We start from the raw sequence: 20,922 nt of genomic DNA, 5'->3' as shown, positions 1-20,922 counted from the left end.
TATGAATATCAATTGTGGGGCACTGCAACTTAAATACCGCAATCTGTAAATCCAATCAGGCTGAAATTTCTGCAACTAGTAACTATTTGACAAAGTAGATATCAAGTCACAATAATACAATACTTTCTTAATTATTCTTTTACAACTACTCTTTGGATTTTCATCTCAACTGGTCTAGAAATACTCAGGCCTCTCTAGGTAAATCATTTTGGGGGAAAAAATGCCTTTATTACTTAACATGGTGTTGCTCCATCAAATAGTCACTGTAGCCATGACATTGCTAGCTTCAATTGCTTCAAATTTATCAGTCCTTGGTTCAATCATCTCAAAACTTCATAGGCTTGTCAAATAAATACATTCTGGTGGTGTCTGCCAAGTTTCTTCAGGTGGGGTGGCTTTAGCACAAAATCACAATATTATTACAAAGTCCACAGATAAACAATCAATACCATCAGATTCAGGATACCTTGTCACCCACTTTCACTTGGCTGCTCTATGCCAAACGGGCCCCCCTATGGGTGGCACTGGGCCTCATTATGGCATACATACTAAAGAGGTTAAATATGGAGAACCAAACCACTTCCATGAGAAATTTTGCCATTAAATTTTGTAGTTTTGACATCTATGTCGATGTATTCCTGCATCTTCTACAAACCTTTGACCAGCAGAAATGAATGTAAACGTATTTAAATTGCACTGCCCACTGTTTGACAACACATGGCCTTTTGATAAGCTGACTTCCTTTCAGTTTCATTTTCCCTGCCTATAAATAAGGCCCAAACAGCGATTGTCCTTCTTAGGCCCAATTGGTTTAAACTGCAAAAGGGCTCATACTCCTCATACATACTTGAATCCACTTATTGCTGCTCACCGCTGTATTTCTTGTTATGATGATATTTCCCTACAATAACCTGGCCAAACCAAACTGTAGGTCATGAAACTTTGTCAACAGATGGTACTCTTTCCCACTACTCATGTGCTGAAATAAGCCCAGTTGGCATAAAAGGGATGCAGTTGCACAGCACGTTCGACCTTTTAACTTCGAAAGTAAAATTTTTAGACACCGATCCCTTCAGTCCAAACAAAATAATCTGTAATTTGGGACTTTTTCCTCCGCCCAGTTAGATTATTCACAAAACTGAAAATGTGCAAAACATTTTTGCAAACTAGTCAGTGTTTTCGCTCAATTCTCACACCACTGGTGTCAAAAAACTCACAAGAGCCTGAACCTCAATAATAAGCAAATCATCTTGATTCATACAAACAATATGGCTGCCATATGCCACTTAACACATTTGAAATTATGAATTAATTCCGAATGACACTGACAAATGAAGGCCTTTTGAGAAGCTCTTAATTACTTGCATTTTTCTTCTTCTCTCTATAGGTTAGTCCCAAACTAAATCAGGCCTTGTTAGGCCTAGCTGGCTAAAACCGTATCACTGCCGTTTGCAGCTATATCGTTCTCTTCAGTTTCATATTAGGGCATCTGAATGAGCACTAAACTCAGGACAGCCAAATGATCTGAAATAAAGCCAAAATTACAACAACTGCTGCTATCACTCCTTGTGCATTTAAGAAATTGACAAAGAAAAAACCTCCAGCCACATAAAACTCCAGAGATGCTCACCCGTTACTTTTGGTCCATGTCCATGAAATTCTCGAGCTGACAGAGACCACACAAGTTGTGAGAAAACAAATTAAAAGCCTACATATTTTTCTTACACATCAAAAGATGCAATATTGTCATAAATCAAAAAGAAAACAAAACTTGCATAAAAACAAAAACCCACGAACAAAACCCCCGAGGTTTTCTGCATGCGTATTGTGTCAGATTGTGTACCAAACTACTCATCAAGATGAAGTCTCAAAAGGTACATGGGGAAAAAATAAAGACGATTTCACAATTTGCTTTATAATAAAGACCTGGACATTATTACACTAAACAGCCCTTTTTTTAAACAACTAAAAATCCTCACACTGATACTAGCACAGCATTGCATGTCTTTTCTTTGACCAGTGAAATCAGGGGAGAGCGCGAACGCAGTCCCCCACTACCAGAAATTATGCAGTCGAGATTCCCACATTTGGGGAATTCGCAGGGGTCAGCACAACCGGAGTGCAATGGCTGAGCCTCACCCTGGGTGAACCACCTTCTTGATCATGGTATCTCCCCTGCCAGGTAAGTATGAGTTGTACACGCACTGCAGAGCATCACCACCACTGGCTGTACTATTCACAGTGACGGTGGACAATTCATTCACTACATAAACAAAACAAGGAAAACTATAAATGACAAAAAAAAACAAAAAAAAAAACAAAGCACATGAACTACATAGTACATAAATGTACATACAAAAGTATCTGTAGATGTTTTTCTTGTGAAAAACCCAGAACACCACTTCCCATGATGCACTGCTTCTCAATTTGTCCTCTCACAACTCTTTGGTCTTGTGGTTCTCTTTGGTTTTATATTAGTGCATCTAAATAAATTTTTAAAAAAAAAAATCACTGCCAACCAAACTGAATAAATAAATAGTCAGAAATTACAACAACCGCTTTCACTGTTCTCACACTCCAAAGAAAAAACAAAGAAAATGTCTCCTCCCACAACTACACACATCACACACTAGGGGCGCTCTCACCTTACTCTTTGTTCACATGTATTAGTCACAGACAAAGAAACGAGCTGCAACAAACCCAAAAAAAAAAATTCACTTTTCTTACATATCAGAGTATTACACAGTCATAAAAATAACCAGAGACTTCAAAAAAAAATACAATAAGATATAAGCTCTCTACATATGTATTTCACAGCTCTTTTTTTGCCAGATTGTGGACAAAACCATTTATCAATATAAAAGTCGTGTCCCCCCCGAAAAACTTGGTAGATAAAATAAACAGAGAAAGCCATGAACATGATCCCACAACCCATACAGTTATACTAAATAACTATAACAAAAGATCACATGCCATTCTAATAATTCCTCCACCACCATATAAACAGAGTCTTCTTTTGACCAGTGAAATCAGGGGAGAGCGCGAACGCAGTCCCCCACTACCAGAAATTATGCAGTCGAGATTCCCACATTTGGGGAATTCGCAGGGGTCAGCACAACCGGAGTGCAATGGCTGAGCCTCACCCTGGGTGAACCACCTTCTTGATCATGGTATCTCCCCTGCCAGGTAAGTATGAGTTGTACACGCACTGGTGAGCATCACCACCACTGGCTGTACTATTCACAGTGACGGTGGACAATTCAGTCATTACACAACCAAATGATGAAACCAAGAAAAAACACAACAAAAACAAAAATGGTGCTTTATCCATGGATATCACACGCACAACAGAACATTGGGCTGTTTCACTTGTGAATAAAAGTCAGAACACCACTTCCCATGATACACTGCTTCTGAACATATCAACTTTCTACTCAAGTGTTTGTTTCCTTTGCTTTTATATATTATGGCATTTAAATGAGCTCTAAACTCATGGAAGCCAGCTGATCTGGAAAAAAAAGGGAGAAATAACGGCTGCCTTTCATCTTATGCAATACAGAAATGGACAGACAGAAAGTGTCTCCACCCACTACTACAGACATCAGACACTAGGGGCGCTCTCCCCTTACTCTGTATTCATTAAATCCACAAGAGTCATCACAGACAAAGCAATACGCTGACGCAAAGCAAAACAGGGGAAAAAAAAAAGCCTTCATTCATTTTCTCACACATCAAAAGATTCAAGGGTCATAAAAAGGGACCAGCGACAAGCTTTCCATATGACCGAGCTTTTCTGTCAAATTGTGGACCAAAACATTATTTCTCATCATAAAACACTAAAAACTAGTAAAAAAAAATTAAACAAAAAATACAGAAGACCATGAACACAATTCCACAGTTCACTTAATGGTAGAGACTTCCCTATGAATCTTATTTTAACTAAACATTCATCATCTTGTACTGTAAAAAATACTAAATGACTAAACTATAACAGACACTAGCATACTTAACCCCTTACAAACACGCAAAAACATCACCACATGAGCAAAGTCTTCTTTTAAACAGTGAAGTCTGGGGGATTCCAGGGGTCAGCATGACCAGAAGTGCAATGGCTGAGCCTGCGTGAACCACCTTCTTCTTAATCACAGCATCTCCTCTGCCAGGTATGTGAGTTCCACGCACACTGGGGAGTGAAATCACTACTGGCTAAACTATTCACTACGATGGAGCGCGCTCAATTAATTACACAACAAAATGAACCTAAATATACGTCCTGCTCTACAAGAAACTATTTTGCTGTGTATAAAAGCTGTTGTCTGAAGAAAACTTCCCCGAAATGGTAAGTTTACAAAAGAAGGAAACACACTTTACTTTTAATGCAAGTCAACGGAACAGCAGTTTTTTTTCCCCCCAAGCATTTCAAACTAGGCCAAAGACTTGTGTAAACATTCCATTTCGAGTTACAAGCTGCATGTTTATATCATATTGCTGCATGTTCGCAGATTACTACCGTGTGTATATAATTTATGTATGTATATAATAATTATATATAACATATATAATTACACAAATACGTAAAATATTTTATAGATGTTTTATATACACAAGAACAAACACACAGGCTTGTTTCTTTTTGTTATTAAATATTGTTCTTTTTATGGACACAGTTCTCTTTTAAAGTATCTACATTCACAACAGTCAAAACACACACAGGAACATGTCTGACTTTTCCTAGCACAACTCCTACGATATTAAGGCAGGGTTTTTTTACCATTTCTTGTTCTTTTAGTTTTTCTTGTTCTTTGGACCATGAAAACCACAGAAAGGAAAAAGCCTCCAGCTGTTATGACAGACATGATGCACTACAGGAGCTCTCCTGTTGCTTTTCCAGTCCTACATTTTCCAAGACATTTAAACTTATTTTTTAATTTATATCCAATTTACATATAATATTTGACACAGGACCGCGACCCTATGTGGACTAAGCGGTTAACGATGATGATTTGACACAGGCAAAACAACATGGTACCTCACAGTAAGAGAAATTTAGCCTTCACTCTTTAAGCATCAAAAACTGCTCAAAAGTGAACCTAGACACTTTGGAAAATTAGTTTTGTCTCTGTACATTTTTGTGAGACTGGACAAATTCTGATTCCAGTGTTCTTACAGAAGCATTTACACACAATGAGATCAACAAAACAGCCAAGTGAACAAAAAAGCAAAGCGACTGCATAGAGAGAACTACTTCAGCCCCTCATTGCTACATAGTCAACTCTTACTGTCTATATCATTATATCAAATAGCCCTACCTCGGCATGCAGTTTAGACGTGATATTTGCGAAAAAACACGAAACATCAGGAACGATTTGTGTATTAACATACATACATAACACGTTAAAAGCGCTAAACATAAATACCGAGTCTTATTTTCACCAACAGAGGGGGGTGCACCGCTCCCGGAGGTACTGCAATACCGGGTCGATGCGTGGAGTGGACGGAGCAAGCCCCTATTCCATCTCCCTGCTCCAAAAATCAATTTAATATATGGTCCCCGGGTAGGGGACGTATCAGATATTAAACTGATAAGAACAGATACTACACTTGATCTTAGCCAAAAGGCCGAGAAGCGATAACAGTAAACTCGCGCATCAGACGGGTCATTCTTCCAAAAATATAAGACGAGGATGGTGAGCAGAGCTGCTGTCTGCCATCGACTCCTCACAGCACGGAACAAAAGTCAAGTCAAGCCGCTTGTTTCAAACTCAGAGAGGCAGAAAAGGCACTTTAAACGTGTATCTACGTCAACACCTTGATGACAGCGCGTATGTTAATCAGCTCACCAGCTGGCCAATCAGAAACGAGGAAACCCAGTTTTGCGCTCACAGAGCTTAAAGCTCGGTTTTTATAAAGTCACGTTTACACAAGAAAAACCTTCAGTCCACAGAGTCAACATATATCTGACTAAATAAGCTGAAGGGCGAGTTTTAATGGTCCGTTTTGTGCAAGTGGTCCAATCAGAATCGTCGAAGCACATTTAAGCTTGTTTAAATGTAAGTTTAGAAATAAGATATCGCAAACTTGGGACAAAACAAACGAGAATGCGTACTTCTCGCTAATAAAGGCACGTGCCTTAAAGGAGCCGTTTTAAAGGACGACAAACGTTGGCTCTGATAGCACCGCTTGCCTGTCAGTGGCCAAATGCGGTATTGCAGGCGAAATGTCGCCATGGAGCCTCTCAGAAATGGGAAGGCCAAGCTGTCGATTTGCAGATCTTATCATTGCTTCGGTAACACCATTTAAACCATACACCACTGCACACGCACCATTTAACAGTTTCATTTTCAGTTGAACGAAGAATATACACATGGAAACCAGGGTTTATGATCACAAAATATTACAGCGTTATCTGGCCGTTTTAAAGCGTTCAACGTTCCTCGACTCAAACACGCAACGGCCGACGTTAAACTGCCGAATCCCGCTCGTTCATTTTGAACGGCAACATTTGCTGTTAGCCAGATTTTTTTAACGCCATTTGCTCAGCATGTATCGTTTTACAACATCATGCATAAAATATTAAGAACACTTCGTTAGCTTGACATTAATACAGCAACAGGTGTACATGTCTTACCTGAACGAGGTGCAGAAGCCTCTTCCTCCCAGTTTAGCCAAGTTAACTTCTCCTCGCTAGCTAGGTTAGCGAGCTAATTGGCTAGCATAAACAACGCAGGCCGACCAACTCCCGACAGGACAAAAACATAAAAACAGAGCTCCCGAGGGCAAATTATCCGTGGGAAGCGGTTAAACCACCGAAGCTGCAACGGGGAAAGTCGTGGCTTAAAGTCTAACAGAATGTATTTCATCGATGTATTCTTGCTTCGTTTAACCACTTCGAGTGGGCCTGATAGCGGCGCCGCTAAAGTAGTTAGCTTAGCCTAGCCTAGAGCAGCTCGTTAGCTACGCTGATTACTTTAACGCTGACGTCGCGTTATTAGCGCTGGGCGTTTAAAATTTGTACAACATTGTTTTACACGCATTAATAAAAGATATTATTACTTACTTGTGCCAATATTAACATTTCAGGAAATCATCATCCTTAGAAGACGGAGAAGACGCGTCTCTCTCCTCGCCCGAACAAACTCAAAGTCAACTCCCCAACACCGCCCCTCAGCTCATCAGCTCACACCCTGTCCAGTCATGATAAAACAACAGTCAAAAGTAAGTGACATGGACCTGATTGTCATTAGGAAACGAATCATTTTGGGTTGTCTTTTTATTAGTGCAACTATTCTTTTTTTTTTTTTTACAGGCACATGGATATTACAGCCAGCTGTTTTGGATCTCTACTCTCCAGGGTTGTATATCTCCAGGACTGGGTCCTGCAATAAACCAAACAGTGCCTGTATGTACTATGTGTGTAAACTTTAGTAGTTTTAATTAAATCATAGCTTCATTAATAGCTTTTTTGATTGTCTGAAAATGATTCACAGTTGGCTAGTGTCCTGACTGGACTCGACTCTAATATGACAAACATGATATAAATCAATTGGTGCTCTCTAAGATTAAGTCTTTATATTACTACAGTCTATTTTTATAGAGCAAGGCCTATTGATTCAGTCTTCCTCAAGGAAACCTTGTTCTTACGCACCTTAGAGCAGGGGTCACCAACATGGTCTGTCAATTTGTCGTTCCTTTTGGTTTATGTGTGTATAAAAACATGACATGTCAAAATGAAAGAAGCACAGAGCAAGAACACCAATCAGGGCCCAGCACACACTTTGTATTGAGTTTGTTTTGACCTGATGGTCATACCGACCCAGTGCAAGCACACAGTTCAACGTCAGCGCAGCAGCGTAAAATTTTGGGAGAGTCTATTCAACATAAATGATGGAACTAACCTAAATTTGTGTAAATAGACCACAATATAGAAATATATACATATATGAGTGACACTGGAGTATTTTCGCCTAAAATAAGTTAATGAAGCAAGAGTCTTGTTACAAAAACAGTAATAGGACATTAGAGTCATAATTAATCTTTTAGTAGTTTTACTTTCGATACTTAAGTACATCTGAAGGCAAATACTGTTGTACTTTTACTCAAGTGGAAGTCTAGAGGGAGGAACTTCTACTTTTACTGGAATAATATTTTACCTTGGGTATCTCTGCTTTAATTCAAGTACCTGGTTTGCGTACTTCGTTCACTACTGTCAATAATAACGTATAATTAAAGGTAAATTGTTATTTCAAAAGTGTGTATCAAACTGGTAGCCCTTCGCATTAATCGGTACCCAAGAAGTAGCTCTCAGTTTCAAAAAGGTTGGTGACCCCTGCCTTAGAGCGATCAGCTCTATATCACTTAGCATTAACCTCAACTGAATCCCTCCCATTACAGACACCCACGCTGTCTTGTGTTAAAAAACCATAAATGGCACTGATAGTAGAGCAGTAAATATGAACAGGTTTCAAAGGGCATCCAGCAGTTTCAGTCAGATCCCCTCAATGTGCCTGTCAATAGCTGGCACAGTAACAGCAGCACAATCGGTCTTAGAAACTCTGCTTGATTTTATTTGGGCACAGCATCAAGTTTAGCTGTGAGTTTTGTTCTACAGCCGTTTTTGGTCTTGATGTATACACTGTAAACCCTAACAAGTTAAGTTTACTCAAATTATTTGAGGTAATTTGCCTCAAATGAATTAAGTTTTCGAAACTCAGTTTTTTTTGTAATTTGTAAAACTGTATTGAGTTGAACAAACGCATGTCTTTAAGTTCAACAGACAAACCCTCAGTAATTGACACTCAATATGTACTGGACCTGTAACTTAACTTTTTAAGTCATAGTAACTATTGCACAACTGATCTAACTTGCTTGTGTAAGTTTATTGCAATTATTATAAAAAGTTATTGTCACTCATCAAAATATGCACATCGTACTGGTTTTATACCCAAAATATTCTAAATTCAGGTGGCACTAATATTACAACTGCAAAAACATCCAAATTACATAAAGTCAATGGTATCAAATCTTATTTATTGGAAAAGAGCAGCAGTTTCATAAAACTGAAAAAGGTAAAAGCAACTCACAAAGCTCCAAGTTGTGCAAATGTTAACCTTAAAAACATTTGGTTGATTTTACACTTTACTTAAAATTAAACTTCAAAGTGAACAACCTGGAAAATTAATCAATTCTGGTGCAATCACAACATAACCCACAAGATCTGTAGTGTTGCATACCTGGTACAGACATTTAATATACTGAGCCTTTTATCTGTCATTCCAGGAACTGTGTACAATCGTCAAAATAAGACAGTGTTGATATACAGCCTCATTTATTCGTACCCATTCTTTCTTTTTTAAAAAAATGGACATCACTCAGAGGCTCCAGCACCCCCCCCCCCCCCAAGACCCAGAAGGAGAAGCAGCTTAGAAAATGTGTGTGTGTGGACATCACTCAGACAAAAACTTTCAAAACTGAGTGTTTGCAAAGAAAATACGAACTATGAATTATTCCCTGTGTTAATCTGATGAACACTGCTCCAAGATCAGTTTGCTGACCCAAAAACTAGCAACTGGTAACTAATCAACTGTTTTACAGAAGAAGCTGGTTTAACAGGGACTGCAATTTTGGTTTTAGTTTATTTTGGCCTAATTTGAGTATTACCTGCTGGATGAATTCAAATGTGTAGCTCATACACTTTGGGTAGTCAAGGTGTAATGCATAAGTGAGCCCAAAGAATAGGCACATAGCTTGTGGGAGGTTGTGAAGATTGTCCATGACAACTTTACCCTCCAGGATGATCCCCATGGACAATGGATTCAAGCACAGGGAGTTCGGTGGGTGCCCTCCTTCATCATGCTCCACAACGAGGATCCCAGTAGCAATACTGCTGAACGTCTGCTCTTCATCAGCATCCTAAACAAAAATATGTCATAACTGTCATTCAAACACAATGCATTAAGTTACAATCCCAAATGTGAAAAAGCTGGAGCAGTATGGAAAATGCAAATAAAAAAGAAAGCTTTCTAAAACTTACTTAGACTTCTTTTATTGCAAACAGAATAAAATGTTATGGCTTCTCTGGCCAACATAATATACATCCATTTCTGACATTCAGGCCTGCGGCATATGAAAGTTGACATAGGGCCACTTAGGGCTAGTAAAAAGGTACAAATATAATAATGAGGTGATTTGAAAGAGGTGATCAATCATGATTTGGGACACATGCGACATCCAGGAAAGGTCTAGTCCTTCACAAAGCAAAGATAGGCAGATAATTGCCAGTTTTCTAAAAAGTACATGAGAAAATGTTTAAAAACAATATTCCTCAAAGAAAGCTAGGAGGGGACTTTGGTAATTTCACCCTCTATGGTACATAACATAATTAAAAGATTGCAAATGATGATTACAATCACCTTTTCAGATCAAAAGTTTATTTCACCTCACTACTAGCCCTAAATTGCCCCCATGCCAACTTCTTTGAAATGTATTACAGTCTTAAATGGCAGGAAAGGAAAGTTGACTAGAGAAAAAACTTGACATATCTACTGTCTGCAATAAAATACAAGTCAAAGTAAATTTCACAAATCACTGCTTTCTTTTCTATTTGTATTTTGATTTGTAGTTGTATTACAAATCATTTTATTGCTATTAATCCCATACAACATGCCAATTAAAATGACTATAAATGTCATCAATCTTGTGGAAAAGTTTTCCCTGAGGCCCAAATGAACCTTTATATCACAAAGATCAAATGATTTTACAAAAGACTAAATAAAATGACTGTCATATTGTAGTAATCACACATGAAAGCTAGAATGAAACAAAAGCCAAGATTTTACACTGTCATTTAAACCATTAACATTCCAGGCTTATTACATGCAAAGGCTTACTACTTACTAACTACAGGGACTTCAGTTCAAGCTAATAGAGCTTTTTTTCTTAGGTTACTGAAGTGTGTGGTAACACTTGGCTAGTCCCACACTGCACAGAAGTACACTAGACACACAAGCATATGAATCATGTGTTAAAAACAGAGCTCCAATGTCAGAAGTGCACACATTAGTGTAGTACGTAAAGTACACTGATGTGCAGTTTGAGACACAGATTAGATGAGTAAACCAGAAGTGCGTGAAGGGAACTACTGTACCATTCAAGTTAGAACAGAAAATTGAAATACAGAGCGGGCGAATAAGAAATCAACTTCAATTTCACATCAATAAAAGTTTTTAATATCTAACAGCTTTGGCGATGTGGGTAGCCATTTTATCCAATTTTTCTAAAATCTCAACTTTTTCAAACTTGACAGATATCAAGCTTAATCTGAGTCTTTTGGGGAGACACTTTTCCACAGGACTGATGTTTCACAAGACAGTTTGTATGGGACTAATAATCTACAACATACCCAAATGTTCTGTCCATTGCTCGTAACTCTTATCAGTTGTGAAATTAGAAACTGATCCTTGATTATTATAAGGATATAAGCATTAATATCACTTAAGGACACTTCTGTTGATAGAATAGTGTGGGTTAGCAGCAGGATGCCTGACAGAATGGAAATCTTTTACCTCGTGGAAAGTTAGTAAACAAACAAACAAAAAAATCAACCTTATAGCACTTCTTCTCATGTACTATTGCTTAAACATTCACAGAATCTTTCAGCGACATAAACAAAAATATGAAGCTCAACTTACAAAGCTTGTCTTGAAATCTTCTGGATTACCCCCAAGGATGACGGGGAGTCCTCTTAATGCTAGGGTTCGTAGGACTGTTGGCTCTGAGGTCTTGAGGGAAAATAAAACAATGATGAACATCAGTATATATCCCACTTGCAAAATCAGTTTTGGTACACATTTTGCAGTTTCTGATTGCAGGATCTTACTGGTTTGCTATTTTTGATATCGATGCTGTCCAAAGAAAATCGTGTAGTTCCATTTATATTTTTTTTTCACAATTTGAACAAAGCAGATGGTCATTTCACTGTGTTAATAGTTTAGAATAAACAGACTACTAGAAATGCTCTAACAGTACTTGGAATTATTTTTTGCATTAAATTTCATTCAAATTGAAGACATTTTTTGCCTTCTCCTGGAAATCACTTTGGATATCAGTGCTATGCATGGTGTGGTAAGAGACTTGACTGGTGGTCAACAGTGAAAACAATGGTTGACATATTGTGCATGAGGGTACCTAATAATGCAGACAGTAACTGTAAGCTGTGTGTTCTTAATAGTGGCTAATAAGTGTATAACAAACTATAGAATAGAAAACAATATCTAAGTGCGAATAATATATACACAAACCTTGGCTTTCTGTAAAAACTTTGACAGAATCTGTCCAGTAAGTCCCCTCTTGGTTCTGAAAACCTCAACGAGTCGAGAGTTGTGTTGATCAAAGCCTTCATAAAAGTACTGCTTTAAATCAATCCCAACAATTCTAGTGAATTCCATGTAAATGAATTCCATGTAAACCTTACAGAGAGAAAAGAATAAAAAATGTGTCCAAAAGACATCTTTACGTTTCAGATAACATTCAGTCACCAAAGCATACCTGATTTTCTAGGAAAAGAGCAGGCCATCGTTCCACCAGTTAGCAGATTGCAGGTTTTTTCTCCACCACTTCTTTTTGTCGAAGGGCAAAGGAGAGATCCATGTTTTGCTTTATGGTAATCAAACTTGGATCAAAGCTCTTTTCTGCACTTCTGTATCTCACATTTTTTTGCCTTTTTTATATTCTTTCTTGGCGGTTCTCCATCAGGCAAATTCATTCCACATTTTCCACCATTGACTGCAACATCATGGCTTCCCAATTTCCGCCGTTTGGTTCTGTAGTTTCCCATCTTAAATTTGAGGCTGTTTTGCCACCCACTCCAACCATTTCGTGAACCTCTCTCTGAGAGACATGGGTGTTTCTTTACAAGTGCAGCAGCAACCTCATCATATTCTGCATTATCTGGATATGCTCTGAATGTGTACATTCTTTCTGCTAGTCTCTCCAGGATTTCGTGTTTGAGCTCTTTAGTGATTTTCAGAAGAGCTCCATCTTTGAGGTGAGCCAGCTTTCCTTGTCGACACCTATATTCTACATCAACACTAAAAAGGGGGATGTCAAAAATCTTCTGGCCATTGTCCTACTCTTTCGAGAGATGAAGAATTAGAAAGTATCTCAGTGTCAGCCTTGCTGGGTGTATCACTCAATTGCTCACTGAGTGCATCTACAGGCATCATCAGTAGTGTAGGGAAAAGTTTCAGTGTAGGTTTTTCAGGAAGTTCTGACATGTCAGTTAAGTTGCACAAAGAGTTATTGAAATCTGGATCCTCATATTGTACTGTGAAACTAAAGTTAAATCCCAAAGTTTCTTGAACTTGACATATTAAATCTTCAACTGATGCTGGTTTTGCAGGCAGAACAACTCTCCTTATGTCAGCTTCTGAAACAATGACTATCATGAGCATCTTGGAGTTCGTAGCCATCTAGAAACAATAACAGAAAAATAATAGTAAATGAAGTAAATTACACTTTTAGCAAAAAATAAACCGCTTTGGTGTCACCATCAGTTTTCCTTTTATTCTGTAAGCTGACAGCGGAAAGACATCATTTAAATCTGATGTCCGAATCACACACAGAGGCGGGAAACTATCGTGGCAGAGTTCATACGATCTGAAATGTTCACTGTACCATGCTGTCATTACCTTGCATACAAAAAGGATCTCTGTGTTGATGGCAACAACCTGCATTACCTGTTTGAATTCAGGGAGACCTGAACATGAACCAGCAGGGAGTATCATATCTGCACTGTATTTAATTCCATCAATAAAGACAGAATTTGCAACAAGAACTGAATGTGTCTGTGGAGCTCTCATCAAATATATTCTGTATATTCTCAGGGTACGAGGAGACCAACGCAGATCTAACCTTGTCCATCTCAACACAAAAATGAGCTGGAATCCAAATGGAATGCCAGCATTTTTTGGTGTTTGATGGCCAGCGTAAGAGCAACATTTCTAATTTTGAGAGTCACAAATGATCTTTTTGAATACCTTATGCTGACCCTCAAAACGCATTGTCCAAACATCTGAAAGAGGACCAAACGCTAATCAACTCAGGATAATGTTCCACAAAATGGTATTTTGGCTGCAAGTGAAACTTGGGGAAAGTAGCTTGCAGCACCTCTCTGTGCTCTAACAATTTACTTTCCAAGAAATTAACTGATATCCTCAGTGTGTCTTGGTGCTACAGACAATTCCACAATATCTTTGAGAAGCATTAAAATTTCCCAGGCATTGTCTCCTTCTGGGATACTGTGACCAATGAGATGTGGTAGTAGCCTAAGTAGTGTCCAATTTCCATGGCCATTTCCACCAATTGTCCTTTTGCTAGAAAAGTTTTTGACAATTTGCTGAGGTTGGTCAGTTTTGTCAGTGAATGAATATGCAAATGACTTTATTGTCTGGTTAAGGAAATCTAAAGTGAAATACTTCTTGGCAATGAAGTCAGAAATGCACAGACAAAGCTCAGTGGGAACAATCCCTTCCAAAAGATCATGTAATATGTCAGGAGGATAGCCAGTGACACAGTGAAAATGTTCCAAATTTTCTGTCAGTGGGCGTCCACCTTTCACCCCATAGTGTGGACTCAAAGCACGGTCTAGCCTCACCTCCTGTTCATGTTTATTGTGATTTTCTATAGTGCGAGGTTCAAAGTCTCTGGTACTCACCTCTCTGTTCTGGGCTTCACTTCTTGTTGCCATACAGAACCTACAGACTCGCTGTACTGTGAAGCTCTCTTGAAATCCTGCAGTTTATCAGCTGAAACATACAAAACTGTGCCCCTGACACTTTTCCCCAAAGGCTCAACATATACACCATGCTGCTCTAATGAAACAAGGTCTTTGATAAGTGGTTGCAAAACTTTTGCATAGCCGTGTTCTTTCATGCTAACTGTATTGCACAGGAGAGCGAGCTGGATTGTATGAAGTGTGGACCTGTACTTTGATGGAAGGTTTGCAATCACCCAGTACACTGCACACATTTTGTGCTTTTTCTTTGAAGTTCCTAGGGGGTTTGAAACTTCAAAATCATCAATGTAAAGACCAAGAGCAACTCTTAATTCGTCAGTTTTTTAAAAGTCATTTCCCTTGAAATTAGAACCATCCTTGTAAGATTGGTATTCATTTTGGGAATTAGTCTGAGTTGATAGGACATTGTCCAGAATATCATGCTTGTTTAACAGCTTCTGCAGCACTGACTGGACTGGTACAAACACAACAGATTTCTTGCCCTTATCAACCATATATTCCACTGGCATTACTAACAGAAACTCTCTCAACACATATAATGCTCGTCTTTTTGAGGTAGATAAAGGACCATTTGTGCCACAGAATTTCAAAAGGACATTGCTTTCCGATACTGTGTTTACCACAGCTTTTATGACTGAATCATTTATACCGTCACAGTATCTTGTAAGAATACCCTTAACGGAGTCATGTACTAAGGGCTGTGACAACTGATGTATTTGATTAAGCTGTTGAATTATTTCCTGCACAGCTTTCTCTGGTACATGAAGAATCGTTTGCATTTTTAAAAAAAGAGATGCTAAATTATGCTCCGACTGACTTGTTAGATCCTGGAGGTCTGTGACTGTGGATTCTTCAGTGTCCTCTAGCTCAAGGGTGTCTACATCTGTCATGCTCTCTTGTGCAATATCACATACACGATTGTGACAAATTTCCCAAATTATTTCTGACTTAAACATTTTCCAAGTGTGTGTGTCCTGTGTTGTTTACTTTGATGAGCATTGAATGTTGAGTACACACTAGTTTGGAAGCTGCATTCTGCATAAGGGCACTGTACTCTTTGATTAACTCTTAGATGAAACCTGCGAAGGTGAGAAAAAAAAAATCTGCCCCACTACAAGGTTCAGTAAATTCACACAGCTGACAGCTGAAAGTTAACTTGACATTTTCAGTTTGTCCATAATGAGTATTTGAGTGGACTCTTGATAAATGAGCCCTAAGTGCATTCACAGATTTAAATGTGCACAAACATTTATCATGCAGACATGGAAAGGGGACAGTTCTTGTGTAGCCTCCATGTTTTAAGCGATAATGCCTTAGTAGTTGTGCTTTCTTCAGTGTTGAATGGGCAGTATTTACATTTCCACAACATGCTTTCTCAGGATAGACAAACACGAATTAGCTAATTGTTTAAACTGCCTTGCTATAAATCCATGTGGGAACCCCATAATATTATAAAGCAAACTACACAAGAATAGTTGAAAAAATGGTTGAAGGCACCCGAATAAAACTGCTGCACCAATTAAGGTGGAACTTATCTGCAAAATGTAACTGCAACACCGGTTAAGATGGAACGGGTCATCGAGTTTTGCATAACGTTTTGTTGGTCGTTAAAACTGGATTAAAATGACTGGACCAACGCATTTCTACAGTCAATGTCTAACAGTCATGCTAAATAAACACAACGCTCACTTTTCTTTGTGCGTTCTTGGCAGCGCCTAAACTCGGGAGCGAGGCAACGTATGAATCAGTTGGATGAATCGGTTGAATTAGATGGAACAGAGAACACAGTTTATGAAACGGACAAACACAAACAAACCGACTCCGAAAAATGAACTAAACTCCTCAAGTAATCAGTAATTTTTTTCCTTTCTCTTTCTTTTCCTCTGTTTTTTGGGTCTTGCTATTGTGCCCCCACATGACATTTCGCTGAACACCTTGGTCGGGCTGCATCAATCTGAGTTTATAGGCATTTTTTGTAAAGGTATATCCCGGTAATGGTGGTTCACTTCTCTTAGGTATCGTATGACCTTTGCTTTTATTATAGTCAAGGGTATGTTTTAAGCTCACCCTTTATTCTAAGGTATTTCCTTTACATTGCTTGACTTTATATGTATTTCTCCATACAGTAGCATATGTGGGGGCACATTTACAGGTATGGGTGTGCACAGGCACAATTGTCTGGAGGTGGAAGTGGTCTCACAAGCACTTTTATAGTTTTTGTTACAGTTCATCTGCTCTGCGGGGGCTCTATATGGCTCTCATGCTGTGCTATTGGGGGTATGGCCTGTTCATAATTAGCTCAGACTTGAGCTACTACACTAGCCTTCACGTTGGGTTTAGAGGGCAGTGTTGGGGTTATAGTTGGGCGGGTTTAATTTTGGGTAGGTTTCCCTTTTTTTTTTCCTCCTTTCCCCTCCCTTTTTCCCTTCAGTCATCTGGTACATCTCTTTACTTTCACATTACAACTTCACTGTGTAAATAAGCACTATGTCTAACTCTAATCAAGTTAGGACAAGTATGAGATTTCTGAGCTGGAATGTGAAGGGGTTAAACAATCCGGTCAAACGGTCTAGGGTACTAACCCACTTAAAACATTTAAATTCAGATGTAATTTTCTTACAAGAAACTCATCTCAGAAATAGTGACCACGCTAAGCTAAAATGCCACTGGGTCACGGATGTTTTTCATTCAACATTCAACTCCAAGACTAGAGGTGTAGCAGTGTTGATTAGGAGAGGGATCCAATTTATCCCAGATAAAACGATTACAGATAGGAACGGCAGATACCTGATTGTTCGTGGCACCTTATGTAATACCCCTGTTTTGTTGGTAAACATTTATGCTCCTAACTTTGATGATCCAAATTTTATGCAAAAGTTATTTAGCTCTATTCCTTCTTTAAACACTCATCTTTTAATTATGGGCGGAGACCTCAACTGCACAATTGACCCACTCTTAGACAGATCAGGCACTCGCACTTTGTCACGTGTTTACTTCTCAAGTAGTATTAGATTTCATGTCCAATAATGGGTTGGTCGACACTTGGAGATTTTATAACCCGGCTTCCAAGGTATTTTCCTTTTACTCTCATCCTCACCAAGTGTATTCCCGTATTGACTATTTTATTATTGACGGTTCTCTCATTTGTAATGTTGTTTCTTCAGATTATCACCCTATAGTTATTTCAGATCATGCTCCAGTGACAGTAAATATAACATTCTCAAATTATCATCGTTTCCCAACTCTTTGGAGGCTTGACTCACTGTTGCTGTCTGATGATGTTTTTAATAATTATATCTCGTTTTCAATTGACGAGTTTATTGCTATTAACAAGAATGACACCGTTACTTCTTCTGTTCTATGGGAATCTCTTAAAGCCTACCTACATGGACAAATCATATACACAGCATATCTGAACAGATCACATAAACTTAAATTGTAAAATTTGATGACAGAAATAACTAGGGTTGATAAACTCAATTCAACAAATCCAACACCCGCGTTATTGAAACGGCGCCTTGAGTTACAAACTGAATTTGATTTCACCACAACATCTGACGCTGAGCAACTGCTATTGCGTACACGTAGTAGTTATTATGAACATGGGGGAAAAAACCCTCGAGACTTTTAGCCCACCGACTTAAAAGACAAACTTCATCTCAATGAATTTCCCAAATTAAAGATTCACTTGGTACATTATGCTCTGATTCACCATCTATAAATGCTGTCTTTAAGTCCTTTTATTCTACTCTCTACCAATCTGAATCCCTCTCCGATGATACCGAGATGCTTTCATTCTTTGACAGTCTGGAGTTTCCCTCTGTGAATACTACAGCTATACACATTCTTGATTCGCCCTTAGACTTGGAAGAGATTTCTCTCTCAATCAATTCTATGCAAACTAATAAAGCACCTGGTCCTGACTGCTTTCCCGTCGAATTTTTTAAAAGATTCAGTGATAGGTTATCTCCTCTTCTATTTTCCACTTTCATGCGGGACGGGGCAGGGGCGCTATCCCCCTTGTTGTTTGCCCTCGCTATCGAACCCCTGTCGATTGCACTGAAATCTCTTTCATCTTTTCGTGGAATTTTCCGTTTTGGAATCGAACTGAAATTATCTTTGTATGCCGATGACCTGTTGCTATATGTGACTGATCCAACAATTTCTCTTCCTCCTATTATGTCACTCTTGAAGAGATTTGGATCAATCTCGGGCTATAAAGTAAACTGACAGAAAAGCGAGTGTTACCCTGTAAACTCACTGGCTTTATCACTTAATCAATCCACTTTTCCATTTAAATATGCCCCTGCTGGGTTTAGGTATTTAGGGATCCATATATCTCGAACTTTGCCCTCTCTTTTCCATAACAATTTCTCCCCTTTGATTGATAAATTGAAACTGGACTTACAAAGATTGAAGTCTCTCCCCTTATCACTTATTGGGAGAATTAACGCTGTAAAAATAAATGTTATGCCTAAGTTTCTTTTTCTGTTTCAAACTATTCCGCTACTTCTCCCTAAATGTTTTTTTAAAACTTTGGATCAGCTCATCATTTCTTTTATATGGGATGGAAAGATTCCCAAAGTGAGGAAATCCTTGTTGCAGAGATTCAAATTTGATGGGGGGCTCGCCCTTCCTAATTTTCTATTCTATTACTTAGCAGCTCATATTCAAAAAATCTTGTGTTTGTTCCATTCCCCAAATTTGTTATGGGTTCAAATTGAAACTCACTCCCTTTCTTCATCTTCAGTATCTGCACTTGTAAATGGAGCTACATGATTTTCTTTGGACAGCATCGATATCAAAAATAGCAAACCAGTAAGATCCTGCAATCAGAAACTGCAAAATGTGTACCAAAACTGATTTTGCAAGTGGGATATATACTGATGTCCATCATTGTTTTATTTTCCCTCAAGACCTCAGAGCCAACAGTCCTACGAACCCTAGCATTAAGAGGACTCCCCGTCATCCTTGGGGGTAATCCAGAAGATTTCAAGACAAGCTTTGTAAGTTGAGCTTCATATTTTTGTTTATGTCGCTGAAAGATTCTGTGAATGTTTAAGCAATAGTACATGAGAAGAAGTGCTATAAGGTTGATTTTTTTGTTTGTTTGTTTACTAACTTTCCACGAGGTAAAAGATTTCCATTCTGTCAGGCATCCTGCTGCTAACCCACACTATTCTATCAACAGAAGTGTCCTTAAGTGATATTAATGCTTATATCCTTATAATAATCAAGGATCAGTTTATAATTTCACAACTGATAAGAGTTACGAGCAATGGACAGAACATTTGGGTATGTTGTAGATTATTAGTCCCATACAAACTTGTCTTGTGAAACATCAGTCCTGTGGAAAAGTGTCTCCACAAAAGACTCAGATTAAGCTTGATATCTGTCAAGTTTGAAAAAGTTGAGATTTTAGAAAAATTGGATAAAATGGCTACCCACATCGCCAAAGCTGTTAGATATTAAAAACTTTTATTGATGTGAAATTGAAGTTGATTTCTTATTCGCCCGCTCTGTATTTCAATTTTCTGTTCTAACTTGAATGGTACAGTAGTTCCCTTCACGCACTTCTGGTTTACTCATCTAATCTGTGTCTCAAACTGCACATCAGTGTACTTTACGTACTACACTAATGTGTGCACTTCTGACATTGGAGCTCTGTTTTTAACACATGATTCATATGCTTGTGTGTCTAGTGTACTTCTGTGCAGTGTGGGACTAGCCAAGTGTTACCACACACTTCAGTAACCTAAGAAAAAAAGCTCTATTAGCTTGAACTGAAGTCCCTGTAGTTAGTAAGTAGTAAGCCTTTGCATGTAATAAGCCTGGAATGTTAATGGTTTAAATGACAGTGTAAAATCTTGGCTTTTGTTTCATTCTAGCTTTCATGTGTGATTACTACAATATGACAGTCATTTTATTTAGTCTTTTGTAAAATCATTTGATCTTTGTGATATAAAGGTTCATTTGGGCCTCAGGGAAAACTTTTCCACAAGATTGATGACATTTATAGTCATTTTAATTGGCATGTTGTATGGGATTAATAGCAATAAAATGATTTGTAATACAACTACAAATCAAAATACAAATAGAAAAGAAAGCAGTGATTTGTGAAATTTACTTTG

The 20,922-nt window shown here is 38.3% G+C and overlaps 1 long non-coding RNA gene and 3 other non-coding genes across 4 annotated transcripts; 1 reads left to right on the top strand and 3 right to left on the bottom strand.

The window, feature by feature from the left end:
• Positions 1-2,026: 2,026 nt before the first annotated feature.
• Positions 2,027-2,190, bottom strand: LOC119262711. Its single transcript, XR_005129849.1, has one exon. It is a non-coding gene; the product is annotated as a U1 spliceosomal RNA (small nuclear RNA).
• Positions 2,191-3,030: 840 nt separating this feature from the next.
• On the bottom strand, positions 3,031-3,194 carry LOC119262695. Its single transcript, XR_005129836.1, has one exon. It is a non-coding gene; the product is annotated as a U1 spliceosomal RNA (small nuclear RNA).
• Positions 3,195-5,440: 2,246 nt separating this feature from the next.
• On the bottom strand, positions 5,441-5,631 carry LOC119262713. Its single transcript, XR_005129850.1, has one exon. It is a non-coding gene; the product is annotated as a U2 spliceosomal RNA (small nuclear RNA).
• A 418-nt stretch (positions 5,632-6,049) lies between these two features.
• Positions 6,050-7,456, top strand: LOC108440075. Its single transcript, XR_001858808.2, has 3 exons — positions 6,050-6,286; positions 7,081-7,215; positions 7,307-7,456. It is a non-coding gene; the product is annotated as an uncharacterized LOC108440075 (long non-coding RNA).
• The last annotated feature ends 13,466 nt before the right edge of the window (positions 7,457-20,922 follow it).

The sequence above is a fragment of the Pygocentrus nattereri genome, chromosome 2 (assembly GCF_015220715.1).
Source record: "Pygocentrus nattereri isolate fPygNat1 chromosome 2, fPygNat1.pri, whole genome shotgun sequence".
Lineage (NCBI taxonomy): Eukaryota > Metazoa > Chordata > Actinopteri > Characiformes > Serrasalmidae > Pygocentrus > Pygocentrus nattereri.
Note: the sequence above shows the minus strand (reverse complement) of the source record. Positions and strands in the feature narration are given on the sequence as shown.